The following is an 18,147-nucleotide window of genomic DNA, read 5'->3' on the forward strand; positions in this document are numbered from 1 at the left end:
GACCATCCCTCTCTCTTATGACAAATGGCTATAGTGTGTAAGCCAGTCTAGGGGAACGTGTCTTGTCCCAGGCAGCTCCAGGAGTGGATTCCATAGCTCCTTGACTGACAGTCTAGTTTCCAACACCCTCTACTTGCCGGACATTCTTCTTTTTAGGATAATGCTGCAGGGTAAGCCAGTGTTCTCTGCTGTGTTCAGCAGCACTCCCCGCATAGCACCATCATCTGTGCAGAAGCAAGGTCTCCCATGTCTGTGGGCTCCTCTGGTAGGCTGGAAGATGTGTGAGAACCCAGCAGTCTGGAGGAAAGCGCTCTGAGCAGCATGAAGTCCCAAAGCCAAGCACTCTACATGGTAGGGCAGGCCTTGAGGGTCTCTCTTTCTTTATGTACATTCACACATTCATATACATTAACAGCATGATGAGCTCTCTGTTTTCTGAGCCCACAGCCAACAGAAATCCTCAGTTTTCAGGGGATCCTGGAGTCATAGGGGCAGGCCTAGTGACATTGCCTAGCACACAGTAGATGCTCAATGCATATCTGTTGAAAAAAAGGCACTGAAAAAGGCACAGCTAATAGCAAGAGAGGGCCAACCCACCCAATCTGTTAAAATGAATGGCTCATGGCTTGGGTCTTTTAGGACAAGGAAAAGAACTCTAAATTGCAAACTGCCTGCTCAGTGTTAGGTACTTAGTTTATTATCTCATTTACTAATGCAGCCCTTCTGTAAGGTATTAAGAACACCATTCCACAGACCAGGAAATGGAAGCCCAGAGAGGTGGAGTGGTTTGCCCCAGGTCCTTCAGACAGTAAGGAGCAAGGTCTCCATCCCAACTCAGATCTGCCTTGAAGACCTGTGCTCTCAGTTATACCGTACTGCCTCGTGTGCACTGTTACCTTGGCCTGAGCTCCTCCTCTTCTCCTCCTCCCTGGACCAAGTCAACCCTCCACCTACCCCTCTGTGTTGTTTTCACAGATGCCTGCCTGGCTTCTCTGTTTCCAGTCTCTGCCCACCAGCCTGTGCGTAATTTTTCAGGCTCTCCCCGAAAAATCTTTACCAACACCATTGCAGATCCCGCCACTCCCTCAGTGCCTTAGAAACCTCTGACACCCATCCACGGTGCAGCATCCAAAGCCCTTCCTGAGCTGGCCCCAGTTTGCCCTCTCAGCACCATCTCGGCCACTTCCCACCGCACTGCCCTGGCCCTGGCCCATTTCCAGTTCTCTAAACGTACCTTACGCTTTGTCCACCTGGGAAGCTCTTCCTCTCAGCCTGAGAAGCAGCATCCTGCCGTCCACCACCACACTGCCCCCAACACCACCGTTCTCCCCTACCGTCACAGTACACTTCCGACGCCGTCTTACCTGTGATGTCTTCCTGGACTCAGGTGAAACAGCCCCCGCATCAAATTCCCTCAACACAGCATACTTATTGGACACATTGAACTGACTTGTTTAGTATCTTTTTTTCCTTCTGAGTGTAGAATTTCTGTCTGTTATGGATTTTGATTAATTCATTCCCAATTCCTGGCATAGAGCCAGATACATAATTAATAATAACCAACAAATGATAGAAAATAGTTGATGCTCATGGACTGAGATACCAGTTTAAATGGTGGTTAGGAACATTTTTAAGACGAGAGTGTGCAGTTCACTTTAGAATTATTTATGTTCACAAACATTTGTATTTGTAAAAAGTAGTGTGCCCAAAAGAGATAAATTTCAATTATATGGAAATATACTTCTCTAGAACACCTCGTTACGTCTCAGTTTCAGATAAATAAAGATGTTATTTGAAACAACAATGCACAACTTAAAAAACTCCAGACCCTGGTCCACGGCATTAGTTCATGAGTGATCTCTAACCAGAAAGAGAGAATTACATATACACATATATATAAATTCTACATATTGTACCTTTTTGGTGGTCAACTCAATCAGCAATCTGGATTTACTGGGACGGCCCCATGGTGGAGTCAGACAGGCTTAGGGACGCGGTGACGTGGGCTGACCAGTTCTTTGATGTACCACCTGCACATCGTGGCTTATGGCTCAGGTTCCTCCGCTATAGAAAGGATACAACATTGCTTATCACACGGGATAGTATTAAAGCAACACAGTTAAACCCTTTGGATTATTATCCCATTAAATTTGAATATGAATAGGATCTTGGGTCAAGTTTACTTTTGTACTATTCATAGAAGAAAAGGTTTAGAAAATCAAGGACCATATAAACCACATTGCTGGGAGGAGAAATGTGAAAATAAGCAAATAAACTGTCTTTAAGCCACATCAAACATTAGAAAAGCATTTATTTGCATATAGATGGATGATATGACTGCCTCTGCCTGGAACCATTTTTCACTTTCTCCTTTTTTCTAACTTTTACTCACACTTCAAATCATGCCTTAACTGTCACTCCCCGTGGGAAGCCTCCACTGATCCCTAGACTAAGTGACTCACTCCTATTGTGTATTCTTAGACTACCCTATGTCCTCCATTATTTTAATTGCTTATTTGTTATCTGTCTTCCTTGCCAGGCAGCAAATTCCACAGGAACAGTAGCAGAGATGTCCTTAGCACTTAGCACAGTTCCTGGCACACTGCCCAAAAAACACTTGTTAAGTGAATGTGCGAATGAGTAAGTGATATGCTAATTACAAATCACAGGTTCCTCTAAGAAACTTTTTCTGAACAAGTCACTAAGTGGATTGAACATTCACTTCTTTAATCTTTCTCTCTCTCACTCACTCACTCTTTTTTCCAACAACTATTTATTAAATGCCTACTTTGCATCAGACTCTGGGTAAGGCGATGAAGCGCACACATTGCTCTGCCCACAGTGACTCGCTGCATCCTGCTCATATGCATACAGAACTCCCATAATGCTTTGCAGCACTTACTTACTAACATTTTGATCTCCACAGGTCGACGGTGAGCTCCTAGAACCCAGAGTCAGGGTCTTGTTCGTCTTACATCATCAGAACTTGGCACAGTGAGTAGCACACAGTAAGTACTTCATAATTACATGTAGTGTGTGAATAAAATATTCTAAATGATACGGTCCTTTGGAGATCGACTTGGCAAAATGAATTGAGTACCCTAAAATACTTATATCCAGTGTTGCCTAAGTCATTCAAATTTAAACAAAAATATCTGTATAAAAATATTCATTATTTATAATAGCAAAATTGGGAACCAGCTAAATGTCCATCTGTAGAGAGAATGTTAAATAGTCTTTAGTATATGTCTATATGTTGGGATATTGTCCAGGCTTTATAAATAATTTTAAGAAAGAGCATAAGAAAATAATTATGAAATAATGTTAAACTAAAAAATAAGTATTAAAATTATATTTCAAATTTCCCTATTTGTTTTTTTTTAATTAAAGCCATCTAATCATAGGAAATACAATACCTGAAAGAAATATACCAAAATTGCATGTATTTGGTGAATGATCAGTGGGCATTTTGCTTTAATTTCCTTACATGTAAGTAATTTCCAAATTTTCTTAAACAAACATTTTCTCATTTTATAATAAAAATAATGTCACTAAAGGCTGCCATTTCCAGCCATTATGGAATAATAGGAACCAAAATTTCCCTCTTACCTTAAACAACTACAAAAGTGGACAAAATACATGAAATAGGAGTTTTAGGTAATGGACAACAGGTAGCATAAGAGGATAATCCTTAGACAAGGTAAACACATGAGGTGATCCCTAGGAAGGACCCGGCTCACTGCCTGGAGGGAATTTCAAGCTCACAGAACAGGGACGGGGAGCCCACACGTAGCCTAGAGGGATCCCTGAGTTGAGAAAGCAGAGTTCAGAGTTTAGGAAGCTAGGATTTTCTGAGTGAGTACCAGAGGAGGAGGGAACCACAAGAGGATTTCCCTTGAGTCTTGCATTCTGATCTGTGCGTTTGTGCAGGGAAACTAAGGCTAAGGAAAGAACCACTGGAAAGAAGCAGATGGAAAAACCACCAAAGTTCATACATAGCCTGGAATAGTCAGTTTGCTAGATAAGAGCAAAGAGAGAAAAGACCTCCTTCACCTGGGCGTTTGGTAGAGTCCTCAGAAGTGAATTGCCTCGGAATTGGGGCCAAATGATCTCTAGACTGAAAGTTGTTCTGAACCTACAAAATAGTGGCAAACTTTATAGCAAAACCTTGAAAGGATCAAACCATTCCCAAGTAACTTAACTGCATTCCAGAACAAAGCACAATAATTTTTAAAGGACTCCATACTTTTCTAACTTCACTCAACAATATAAAATGAATGACGTCTGACATTCAATGAAAAATTACTACATACATAGAAGCAGAAAGATTGACATATCAGTAGGAGAAATATCAACAGAAACGGACCTAAAGTGACAGAGATCAAAGAATTAACACACAAGAGTGTTAAAACAGCTGATTTAAGTATACTCCATAGTTTCAAAACTTAGGGAAAAGTATGAGAATAATGAGGAAATGAGAGGAAAATGTAAGATCCAGATCAACATCACAGACATGAAAAAATAAATATCTAAGATGGAAAATATACTTGATCAAATTCAGAAATTAGACACTGCAGAAGATATGATCAGTGAACTTGAAGACAAAGCAATAGAATCTATACAAAATGAAATCAGAGGGGAAAAAGTGGGGGTGAAAAAAAAAACAGAGCATCTGTGAGCTATGAAATAATATCAAACAGGCTGACATATGTAGAATTTGAATTCCAGAAAGGGGAGGTGCAACAGAAAAATAATATTACTAAAATTTTTTCAAAAGTTTATCAGCTTTCTGATCTTGCAAAAAGTATTACTGAAAACTCTTATGACACATATCTGGACCACTACTCAGACTATAAAGAATAAAAAAGTCTTCTCTTCAGGGACTTTAATATAACCCCTTTCTCCTCACCCCATTTTTATTGAAAATATCTTCAAACCTATAGAAAAGTTTCAAAAATACTACAATTAGCACATATCTACTTTGTACCTAGATTCACCAATTGTCATTCAGCCATAGTTGTTGCTTTCTCTCTTTCTCTTTTTTTATACATAAACACATACATACATACACACACACATATATTTAAGAGGAAGTTACAGACATCGTGACACATCATGCCTGCATATTTCAGCATGTATCTCTTAAAAACAAAATCCTTCCTGTATATAAACATAATATAATTATCATACACAGAAATTAAGCATTGCTACAATATTTTTATTTAATAAATATTCCACATTCATGGGGTTATGGCTATTTGTGTATATTACTTGGAGAAATGTCTATTCAAATCCTTTGTCCATCTTAAAATCTGGGTTATTTGTCTTTATTTGTGCCATTTGTTGAAAAGACTATTCTTTCTCTATGGAATGCTCTTCCCATGTTTTTAAAAGAGATTAGAAAGTCTTCAGTAACAGGTGGAGAACAGAACCAAAGAAATACAATTATTTATATCTAATGTTGGTGTTGCCATATTTAGAAAGTAAAAAATGCAGGACATCTAGTTAAATTTGAATTTTGGATAAACAATGAATAATTTTTTAGCATCAGTATAGCCCAAATATTGCATAGACATCCTTACACTAAAAATTATTTGTTGTTTATCTGAAACTCAAATATAATTGGATATCCTGTAGTTTATCAGGAAACCCTGTGTAATGTGTCTCCATTGAATGTGCCCGGCTGCTTAGGCTTGAAGAAACCAGTTATACATTGCACAGAGATAACTAGAAATGTCACCATCATTGAAGTGCTATTCCAGTATCTTTCATCATGTATCCAATACTATGTGACCTTGAATGTGCTTATCCCTCAATACTTGAGGTTTCTCTTATTGCAAAACAGAATTCTTACTAGAGATAAGGAGAGCCAGTAATTATACATAAGGCCTCTTTACATAGTGTCATATGCTTGCTAGTTTGTTTTATTTTTTAAAACCCTACACTGTAATTTTGAGGTTTCTTTACACTCTCTTGACAGTTTTAGAGTCAGCCCGCCTCTTTCTTCTCCATCCTATTCTGTCTTTCCTAAGGGTAGGAAACTGAAAACGAACCAGCAGGCTTAGAGGGCTGTGATATAGTCCTGATATATTCTGTAATTGACATATATTCTGGTCAGGAGGATAATCTCTCCTGGTCCTTCAAATCTGGGAAGAAATTTTTCAGCAAGTTGACCAACATTCTCCCTTCTCCCCCAAAAGAAAACGGACTATCAATCAGACTGTCAGTGGACCTGCATCCATGCCCTTCAGCTCTGATGTGGGCTAGTTATCCAAACAGCCTGTGAACCAGGTGGCCGATAGTTGCTGTTGATACACAGGAAGCCGCATTGAAGCAGGCTGTGAAAACTGCTCTCGGTTTATTAGGTTCTATGTCAGAATTGTGGTGGAGACCTTGACCTCTGCAGGTTGAAACCAGAAAGGGTCCTGTGCCTACTCTGTAAAACCCATTGATTTAATAGATGTACATCCACGAATGGTCTACTCTTTTCTCCATTAAACAGACATGTTCACAGATTCATAAATTGCTTTTGATGGAGGGGAACTTAAGTGCTACAGAATGAGGTATTTATGCTTTTCCTATAAAATCTTTAAATAACAACATGTCTGAATGTCCTTTTTTTGGTCTTCATTTCTCAAGATTTCAGAGCAGACCCTTTTGTATAGAAAAGGTCTGAGTATGTATTCTCTCTCTTGGCACTTGCTAAGATTCCTTCTTCATAGCCATTTCCACTGGAAAGTTTTTGTGAAAAATTGGTTCTTCTACACATTTTTTACATAATCCATTCATGTAGCATCTGAGCATAACTGTGAGATGTTTACTTGGCCTCAGGTCCCCCTGGAAAAATCCTGACAATGATTATAATAAAACCTTAGTAAATTTTAATGAAAGGAGCAAAAGTGAAAAATAATCCCAAGAATTTAGAATTCACAAGGTTGGGAGTATTTGAAATGTTTACATGAATATCTATCTAGTCACCTAAAAAATAAGCCTATTGTTTCTTTTGATTACCTCAAGAGCATTATGGGAATGGTCAGACTTTTAAAACTCCATTAAAGTCTGAGATTTTTTTCAAAAGAAAAAAATGTTATTTTCTTCTGATTAGAAATTATAAGATTTAGATATGGGCAAAGAGTAAGTTTCTCAAATAACTAATTCTAGTTTAAACTGCAATCGGAAGTTTAATTTCCATAGCATCTACTTTTGCTTCTATTTCTTAAAAGATAATATACATTGCTCTAGAAAACTTGTTTCCTGCAGTGAACACACTATCTGTGGAATCACCAAGAAGCAAAAGCCTCACAGAATAGGTGTTGTTATTGTCACTTTACAATGAGACTCTGAAAAACTGTCATTTCCAAGGGTACACAGCTGATATTTTAACCAAGGTTAAATCTGCTGTGAATACAACCACACTCAACATTAGATGAAACATTATCTGTAACCAATATTGGCTTACATTAATGTTAGCAAGATTAACAACTTTGGCATTGATAGCTTTGGTTTGGTTGATATTAGTGTCAATAATAAATAAGGAGAATGTTGATTTTGAAGGAAGCCTGAGATTTTGAAAGCAATCAAGACTTTGGGAAGTCTCCTTTTGAACGACACATTTACAAGGGGCAGGCAGTTAGTTGATAGTCTGAATCACTGCCAAGACGATCGCATACTCAGGGGTGTGTGGATGAAGATCCACTTCTCCCAGCAGCCAGGGCTCAGACACCCCAGACTGCAGTTATCTCTGTCCTTGATGTTACAGCCTCTGGGGTCAGGAGTCCAGCTCGGAAACAGCTCCTCAATTACCCATTTACAGGAGGCTCTCAGTGTAGCACCCTTGACATGTCCAGATTTCGTGTTATCTTCTCTTTGATCTATAGTAGTGTTTGAGCTTTGTCAAAACACAGAAGTCAGTGGGGACGGATCTCTTCAGGCTACTATAAAAACCAAGCTAATTAAACCATTCAACCCTTCATAAAAATCACCCGTGATGGTAATTTGGTCTTCACTTAGCTGAATAAAATCAAGAGGAATTCTGGTATGACTAGGAAGCTACAGCCAACATCTAAATTAAGTACCTATCACCTCTTTCTCTCTCTTTACTTCTACTTTGAAAATGTGCCTTAGAGGTTGGGCAGCTTTTAGATCAAAGTATACAAAAGGACCATTAACTATATCACTGAGTAGATTCTGCTCTACATGAGCTTAAAGGTGTACAATAAAATCCCAAGCAGTGGGTAGACCCTCAGGCAGGCTTTGTCTGGAGTATTCTAACTCATCCCTCAGGACTCTGGCCCTAGCTTTGCCTCATAACTGAGCCATTTGGGGCTCCATTTTCTTTCCCTGTAAAATGAAGAAATTGGATGAAATAATAGGACTCTAGATCATTTCCCGCTTTCAGATTCTATGATTTCCAAGTGATCATGGCTTCCCACTTTTGCTGAAGGTTGGTTGTGTTTGAATGCGTGGGAGTGGAAAGTGAGGAAGGGGACGGGGAAGGTGAGAATAAAGCTCAAGGTCAGTCAAAGCCCTGGCTGTGGTTTCCTGTCTGTCCTGAAAATGCGGGTTTCCCAAGCTTCAGAGCCAGAGTCTTATTTGTTACTCTATTATGGTTAACAATCAGCATCATTAACAATGGGTGTGCACCACACAATCAAAAAGACCCTATGGTATTTGGCAATTAAAAGTTTCATAAGGGAACTGTTGGCTCCCTTTTGTCTGTGGTTAGGTACAGATGAAAAATAGAAAAGTCAATTAAAATGATCTTAGAAACTCTCCATTGCTTTTTTAAAAAAGTGAATATAACCATAGACTATCTAATGCTAGTCGCTGTTAGTGTTTGCAGATGTTAACTGAACCCTGTGAGATGAGATGGTTGTGTACAGAACCTCCTCATTCCAGAGGGTTCTGTGCTACCTAAGCAGCTCGATTGTCCCCGATGTGCAAAGGACGTGCTTTTTGAGCACACAAAAAAACAGGCCCTCCAGTGTTTCCCATGAGGTACTGTGTGGGAGGAAAACTCAGTCTTAGCCAACACTGTCCCACAGCGAAGGGACTTCCATGACCTAGAGGAGAATGAGTCAAGTGGCATCAATCCATGAGAACAGCTACATTTTTAGCAGAAATCAGAGGACTGAGAAGGCATTGCTTGTATCAGGAGCCAGGGCACCGTGTATTATTGCTGAGTGCCTACTATGTGCCAGAACAATTCCCCAGGAATAAGAATCAATGGGGGAACATAGCCAAAGGGTCCCAGCCCTTAATGGAACAGAGTTTAGCAAAGGAGGCAGATTTTAAGGGACTAGGTCCAAGCTGTGACTTCCTAGCTGTGCAGACATTGGAATTTCCCAAGCTTCAGACATAGTTGTTCTTAAAGTCACAACAAGTGCAATGAGGGAGAAGTACAAGGTGAAAAGAAAGGCAGGTTGGTCAATTTTCAGAGCGTGAGACCTCTAACGACATCCATCTTCAGGATCTCAGAAGGATTCATAGAATTGTCAGGGATAATTGTTAATAATAGGAGTAAGCGCTGCCACTTTCTGGGTCTCAGTGATATACTAGTGACCATGTACTTCCCATGCACTATCGCATTTAAAACAGGGGTCAGACACTGGGATCTCCACTTTGGACAGGCTGATGATCCACAAACTAGAGTGTGAGAAGGGGCTTCTATTTAGAGTTTGGATACAGAACATGCTTTCATTTGCAAGAAAAGAAAGGCTCAGGATTTTAAGTTTGCTAATAACCCTATTAAATTGTGATAATATGCTATTATTCACATGCAAAAATGTGGTCACTGATGAAGCCGCAGTGCCATATAATTGTGGGTTGTTTCACTAGTCGTGAGAGTAAGTTTGGGCTCTTTGGGGTCTCAGGTAGGTGGATGGCTGGAGGCCAGTGGGCAGCATGGTGTCATGGAGCGCAGGATCATGGCCTCTGTCCTCCCCCCATGCCGCCAGCCCCATTACCCCCGCCCACACCCTGCGAGGGGATGAAGTATAACTGACTTGTATCAAGTTCAAAGTGTGGCCTCATTCTCTTTGTCCTCTCCCAATACAGCTTCCTGGCCAGACATGGCATTACTGGGGCATGAGTATGGGACTGTGTAGTTTTACTAATGTCAAGATAGTTTTATAAGCCATTGTGTAAAAAGTTAAATGCAGGTATTCAAAGTCCCACTAAATATGAATTTTCTTGGACAACTAACAAAGCAGCTTAGTAGACTAAGCAAAGATTTAGTTTTAAGAGACCTAAAAATAGTGTGCCACTAACATCTTTGTCCAGTAACACTGATGATTAATAACAAATTAAAAGGAGAAATTCGTTTGTGAGGTATTTATTAGTACCTATGCAAAGGTATTCATCAGCACAAATTCCTGTTTCCCAAAATATAAAAATATTTAGGGTATACTTATATTTAACATTAAATTCTAACCAAAACTTGACTAGAATAAGAATTGGGAAACCATGTAATATTCCAACTGCATGAGTGGGTAAGGGAGAAAGTAGGAGGCAGATAAAATAAATGGTAAGAAAGAGCATATGACTCATATTGTTGATAAAAATAGTTGTCCTTTCAACTAAAAATTTTCAATAATGTCTAAAATAAGTCATTGTCTAAGGGACTTTAGTAGGGTCAAAATCTTTGCTATGCTTTTTAAATTACCAAGAGATATTTTGGACTTCTTTTGGAAAAGAAAGTTTTTGTTTTGTTTTAATGGTTTAAAAGTTTTCATTGAATTTCCTCTCATATGAAACTTAACTTTTTGACATGTGGTCATTTAAAGATAGTCTGGATTTTACTAACTATTGGTGATGAAGAAATGCAATGGAAAGGACAAAGGTAGGGGGTTTATTGCCTTTGTCCCCTTAAACCTACGGGCAGGTCCCACTGAGATCCCTGAGGATGCCAACCCACTAGAGCCACTCTCCTGCCCATTGTGCACCACTTTGATCAATTGGGATTTTTTTTTTTTTTTGGAGGAAGTGGGAGATAAACACCAATATTTCATGTGTGCTGAATTAGAGATAGGGTTTTTCTAGATAAAGGTGGGGGAAGGAGTGGTATGCATTTCCGGAAGGAAACAATGTAAAAAATTGTGGGCATGGGGTCAGGAAGAAGGAGCAGCTTCCGCAGCCCAGTTTGGCTGGTGCAAAGACATGATGTGATGGAAGACAAGGGTGGAAAAGTCGGTTGGGGCAACTGCTATGGTCGCCACCACAATAAAACGATGTGACCTCAGGCACATTTATAACATTCGGCTGATTCATCTATAAAACTGTGAATCTGGAATCCACCGCTAATGTTTTTCTCCAACTCTCACATTTTCAAATGCCACACTACAGCCTCTGATACTGTTACCAGGCAGAGCTTTGTGGGGCTTGAGATACAAATTTAAGAGTCATTCACATAGAGGCAATGTTTAAAGTAGCGGCTGGTGAATTTGTCAAAGGATAATGAGCAGAGAGAAGGCAAGAGGGCCAAGAGTAAAATTCAGGGTCACATCCATGGTCAGGAGAAAGAAGAGGAACCACCACAGAGGTAAAAGCTCTATATGGCAAGAAAGGAGAATCAGGACGGGACCCTCCCAACTGGGTCATCTACCGCAAGAAATCAGAGAAGATGGAAATTAGATATGGCACTTGAGATATGATTGCTGATTAAAAAAAAAACCCCACACACTTAGTAATAAGCATGACTAAAGAAAACCAGTCCACAGATTTGGGCCACACTGAGAATAAAGAGGTAAGGGGACACTGGGCACCTGGTTCTCTGGTGTACATTCCAGGTAATATGCCTATGTCTGGAAGTAGATATATTTGGTAAGATCAAGAAGTCCAGGTGAAAAGAACCGAAGTCCCTTAGAGGAACTGAATCAGCTTGATCACCGTTTGGACTCACTTGATACACCAGAGTCAGCTGGACCAAGGACAGGTTGGACCCTGCCCATCTCACGATTCATTTCTTGCCTCTAATGGAGAATAGAGTTCTCAATGATGAAGCCTGATTTAGAAAAATCCTGAGTGTGTCTTAACCAGTGCTTTCTGGCCCAGTAGAAGCAGGGAAAAAAAGAAAAATAATTAGGAACAAATGGAAGTGCCATAGAGGAAGAGGGAGAATTGAGGAGGCGGGTAGAGGCAGGCTCTTTGCAATGACTGTGATCCTTGGGGTGACCATCTCCCGCAGAGATGAAGTGATGGAGCCATGATGCGAAGCAAGATCCCCCTGGAAAGGACTGGTACTTTCCTCCCCACATCATTCATACCCAGTAATAAACACACATCAGATAACACGCACGTTGAAGGCTGAGCTGTTGAAAGCAGACCCAGGCCTTTGGGAATCCCCTGAATCAAGGCATGAAAAACATTCTCTTCCTTAGCACCTGTAACACTCTCTCAATATGACTGTTTCTCTTAAAGCCATAGGCATCTGTTCTCCAGTTTGCTCCTTGGAGACAGAGACAGAATTACGACGTATGACGTTTTCCCTCGTTTCCTGCTGTGTGCTGTTTCAAGTTTCTGCGAGGGCTCTTCTACTCTTTCTTCCAAATGGTGAATCTGTGTATGGCCGCCCCACACTCCCACCTCGTGTTGATGGCTGGGGCATTGATGTACAATGGGAATGTTTAGAAAATGGAACGTTCTGTAACCAGTGTTGTTTCATCTGCTATTTTTGAAAAAGATCTCTCTACAGATTTCAAGCCCACTTTGCTGGTGTGACAGAATTGATCAAATAGAATCTCTCTTTGAAGATCTTGAATTGTGTTCAGTCTCAGAGTCATCATTCAGAGCATCATTTGGGTCATCACTGACCTCACTGTCGTGGGCCGTGGGACAAACACCGAGGACTGGAGCCAGAAGACGTGGGTTTGAGTATTGGCTCTGCTTAGAGCTGTGAGATTTGGGGCAAGTTGCTTAAAAACAAAAAAACAAAAGAAAACTCCAAGTCTCAGTTTCCTTCTCTGTAAAGTGGGGATAAAAATCAAATCTACCTACGTCACAGGATTATGTGAAGGTTACCGAAATCCTCTGTGAAAGCATTTGTATTAACTTAAACAGCAGGGATTTTATAGAACTAGAGACGTCGCTCTAGGGGCAGATGAGATCAAACTAAGTCTTGTCAGAGATGAGACAGATGAGTTCGAAACACTGACTTATAAAAGAACCCCCCAAACTGAGCTTGACTCCTTGTTATTTATCTCTTTGTCCTACAAGGGCTAGAAACAGAAAAATGATCTAAAGTTTCCACTCTAGTTGTTGTTCAGTTAGCGGCTGGTGTCCCCTTGTAACAGTTAAGGAAACCAAGGCCTAGAAGGTTGTTTTGTCTGTTTTTAAGTGACTGGTCCCAAATCTCACAGTTAGCAAGTGCAAGCATCAGGATTCACACCCAAAATGAAGGCCTGCACGGATAGGCAGCTGGAGGTTCTGTTTTCATAATGGCCTAAGTTAAAGGCTGTGCCCAGAAAGGAAAATGAGTTTGCATCAGAATCAGTTCCTGGTGGCAGGACCTATACCCTGAGGTTACACCCACCATGCAAGGTCCTGGCAGAGCCGCCCTCAGGAGAGGAGCTCCTTCTGATGAGACGTGGGTGGGAGGGCTGCTTGTGGATGGCACACTGGGTGGGCGCCCTCCAGAAACCTCCTGTTTCAACCCCTTCAGTAGTCTGGGCCAAGTCCTTGGGCAGAGGGAGGCAATAATAACTCAGCTGTTAGTCAACAGAGGGAGGATGCAGAGCTCTGGGAGAAATGAACAGGACAAGTCTGGAAAAAAATTCTATTGCAGGTAGAGGGACCAGGGGCTGACCGAGACCATCATGCGCACATGCCGGTGACCAGGTCAGTGCTGGCGATGCCCACGTGGGTGACATCACAAACCACTGCCTGGGAAGGGAGTCTGCTGGGTCTCCACTCTCGACGTGGCCCATTAAGACTCCTATTGCTCACACATACGTCCTTCCAGTCAAGGAAGGACATGAGTTACACGATATTATTATTGCTCAAGAAGTTTTTCCTCTCATCTCATTCCTCTGCTCCCACCAGTGCCTGTGTTTGAGCCAAAAGTTCAGAATCTAAACTTTGGACCCAGGTTCTTCTCAGTATTTAGCCCTATAGACTTGAGCCCTGTTCCCTCCAGCTTCAGCCCACCAGCCCCGCATGTAGGGCAGCGGGCACGAGCAGACGGAAGTGCGCCTGACTGCTGGCCCTGACTTCCACCACCCCCATGACATCAGAGTGTCATTCAGCGCCCAGGTCCGTGTGGTTAGTTGAGCAAAACAAGAACGCAAAAGCTATGGAGTCCTTGAAGGGAATGCATGCAATCAGCCTGGCCATGCTTCGTAAGCACCCACCACATGGTAGCTGTTGTTATTAAGAAATAGTAAGATTTTTCGATTAAAAGCAGGACAGAGGATGATTCTTCAACTAAATCTCAAGAGAGTGTAACTCTTCTGTGCAAATAATGCCCAACTGTATAAGAACTGTCACAGAATGGGCTACCCATTCTCTCTCTTCCTCTCTCCCAAAGCACCAAAGATTTCTGCCACACCCACAATAAGACCATCTGTTAGCTTTCCCAAAACTTTTTTTCTTCAGATTTGAATTTCACATCATTTTTTTATTACCTCACCCCTTTCTAACATCTGCCAAAGCCTCCTCAACATTCCCCTGTCTTTGCAGTTAAGTTGGCGTTTGTTGTTGTTGTTCTTGTTTTTCCAGGGAAATTCACATGTTCCTGTTAGGTAATCATGAACTTTGCCAGACACATATAAACAAATCAGTTTTCCATTCATGTTCTGCTTTCCAAGGATGCTGTGAGAATTAGTTAGATGAAGTCTGCAAGACAGAACCTGCTCTTGGAGAAATATGATATATTAATATCACACTTAACAGAACACCATTTTCACATAAGGCCAGTAAGCGTGGTCATCCACCTGTTTCAAACTGGCCTGTCTCTGCCATGGGGGACAAGTCTTAAAAACTCGGTCACCTGTGGCAGCTTAACTCTTCCACAGGTACACATAATTCCACTCCACAGTAGTCACGTTTCTGATTAGCAACGGTGCCAGATTAGTTGTATTCTTTCCCCATATGTGACTCTAGCAGGTTGCTAAGAAACTTACTCAAATTTCCCTCTCCAAATTTGTTCCTACTCTGCCTGCCTTCTCCCACCATTCTGTGATGGGCAGAGGTTTTCTATTCCTCTGAGCAAAGAGACTGGTTCCATGGTGGAAATTAAAGCATCCTTGAATTTCTCCCCAACTCATGCAGTATTTCCTTAAGCTTGATTACCAATTTCTACTAAAGAACTGAATGATCTTAGTTCTAAATCCATTCCATAAAAATGGAATTTTGCTGTAATGAGAAACTGGGTCAGACAGTTTCAGTGGCAACTATTAAGACCTGTGAAGGCTAAAAAATAAATTCAATATTTGGACGTGGCTAGTCTTCTACCATGCTATTAATGACATATGTTCACAGAAAATGATGTAGCATTGGCCATAGTTATAATTATACAATGTGATTTCTTTTTTTTAAAAAAATTCTGTCTCCTCCCTTGTGTGCTATTGTACCTACAACGCCAGGCTGAGAGGAAACTCCTTCCAAACACTGGTAGTGCTCAGAATAGAGCAGAGCAGTTCAATACAGGCAGCCAAAAACCATCTTCTTGGTAAAATACTGCCCTTTCCTTCTAACTTAAAAAAAGGTAACATAAGCTTAGCCAAGTCTATTGGAAGGAAAGCATCATTGGCTCTGAAAGGCAGGTTCTGAGAAGCTGCAGCCAGCCCCACGCTCATTGGTCTGGAGACCCCCGCATCCCACCTGCGGGGCTGGGAGAAGCCTCCCCTGCCCGGGAAATATATGTTATATCAGTTACTCACTTTTCTCCATTTTCCTGCACTTTTATTCTCTTTCCTGACATGGCAAGTGATACCAATTTATCTTTTTTTTTTTTAATGTTAGTTTTGTTCTTCTGATGGAGAAGATGAGAAGGACAGGAGGGGGCTGTGAATGATGTCCCCGTTTCAAGCACTCTCGTAGGTGAGACAGTTTGCCCATGTCTAGAAAGCAAGCCATTCTCGGAATTGTTCCTGAGGAGCTTTGCTTTATGCTGTTTCCTCTATAAGCCTCTCCAACTTATTTTACTGTTGGGAAATTTGAAGTCTTGATGGTTTGAATCTAAGGAAAACATTTCCTGTTTGTTTTCATTTGTTTGTTTTTATTCTGGACCTGCTATAAAAGCTCTTAGCAGGTCATTGTGCTTTTGTAAGGAAAACCTAAGCTGTTGTCTAGTGGCCTTTCTCTTTGTTCCTGTAGGAAGGCGGCACTCGGAAGGTTTCCTGGTACAGTCGGGGGCATCACTGACCTGGCAATGGCTCACTACTCACTATGGTGGGCGCATGATGACAGGAGAAATGCTGTGAGTAGAACGGGGCTGCTGAGGGTAACGATCTCGGCAAGCCCTCCGAAAGGAATTCCAGCAGGGCCCTTTATCTCGGAAGCAGATTAAGGTTGACTTCAAAGCATGATCACTGTGGCCAAGCTCTTCTCAATAAAGCCGTCAGGGCAGGCAGGAGGAATCCTATTCTCTCTGTACAATTGGGAATGTGGTTCTCAGTATGGTGAGGTGGGAGGAGGTGCTTTTTCAAACTACACATGGCCCCACCCACCCAGAATCATCACCCTTGAGGAGAAATGCCACAAATGGGAGTGTGCTACATACATGATGATGAGGAGGTTAAAAAAAAAATTGTTGGGAACCATTAGAATCTGCTGCAGTGTGTGTGTGTGCGTGCGTGTGTGTGTGGCCCATGAGAAAAATTATTCCCAGCCCTCAGATTTTCCTAAAGTATGAACAATGTGAAGAGATCCAACTTTTGATTTGGATTTGAGATTTTAAATTTAATGTGACATATTAATGAAAGCAATGTGTGGTATTTACTCAAATCATAGCTTTCCTCAGAGTAGTGCAAGATGCAGTCATGGAAATCAGGAGAGAACTCAGGACTCCGAAAGAAAAGGGGACCAAAAATCAAAGTAGGGGAGAAACAAAAAAAATATGACTTAAAGAAGAGTTATTTGTTTATGAGGCAAATGATACTGCTGGGAGGAAGTATTCAAAGCTCTGCAAAGTCGTAAACTCCAGGAAGGCAAAATGGCTGCATACACTCTGCACACTGTCAGGGCATGGGAGGAAACCGCAGTGTGTGCAGAAGGTCCTGCAGCCCCGTGTGAGCTGGCTGGGGGCGCGTACTGGGGTCCTGGGCCCGGGCACTGAGCATGCTTCTCTCCTGGAGACTGACTGTCCAGCTACTTCATAGCGTAGGGGCAATTGATAGCATTTGGAGGTAGCTTAGTTGCATTTTTCATGCATGTTAATTCAAGTGAATTGAAAACCACAAAGAATGAGCCTGACATCTCAGTGAGGTTCAGTAATATTGGTTTGATTTTAGGAGGACTCACATTCTTCTATTTGAAAATTTTCTCTGAGGGCTCTAATGGGTTAAGCACATTTTTCATAAAGGTAGGAAAATAATCCTGAGAGAAATGAAAAAAGTTGGGACACAAATGTGAAATTTTCCCTGAAATCTAGGGACATGGAATCATCAGGATTCCTCAGAAGCTTTTTGGGAGCTGCTATTTATTGAGTGCTCGCTATGTGCCAGACCAAGTGCTTTACACATGCTGTTGGATGAATGAATGAATGAATGAATGAATGAACGAATACATGAATGAACAACCCTTCAGAGTACTTATGACTATTTCCATTTTACATGAGGAAACTGAGCCTTGGGGAGGTTGTAAGAAGTCATTCCATCTGACAAATATTGGAAGTAGAATTCAAATCAGAATCTTTTTGATTCTAATTTATGCAATGTAGGAGAGATTCAAAACAGAATGCTGGGAACAAACACATCATAAAACCCCCTCCATCTTAGACCAGCTGATGAAGTTAGCTTTTGTTTTTCTCCTTGGAGTCCCTAACTTTTCTCCCAATGAGCACCAATCTCTTCATTCATTTTCTCACATTACTCATCTTTTTTACCCACAAAATTCTGGTTGAAATTAGTGAAGTCTTCATGCTAAAGAGCCTCTAATGTCATAGAGAACTGGGAATAAGTGTCCTGATCTTTTTAAAAAGCCCAGACAGAA

At 41.2% G+C, this 18,147-nt stretch overlaps 1 long non-coding RNA gene across 1 annotated transcript in view; it reads right to left on the minus strand.

The window, feature by feature from the left end:
- Window positions 1–1,922: 1,922 nt before the first annotated feature.
- The window catches only part of LOC141574916 (uncharacterized), a 101,557-nt gene continuing 85,332 nt past the window's right edge, over window positions 1,923–18,147 (minus strand). The window contains exon 3 of the long non-coding RNA XR_012502056.1: window positions 1,923–2,064. This is a non-coding gene — a long non-coding RNA (uncharacterized LOC141574916). The remainder of the gene's footprint in view (window positions 2,065–18,147) is intronic.

This window comes from Camelus bactrianus, chromosome 24 (genome assembly GCF_048773025.1).
Source record: "Camelus bactrianus isolate YW-2024 breed Bactrian camel chromosome 24, ASM4877302v1, whole genome shotgun sequence".
NCBI classification, from domain to species: domain Eukaryota; kingdom Metazoa; phylum Chordata; class Mammalia; order Artiodactyla; family Camelidae; genus Camelus; species Camelus bactrianus.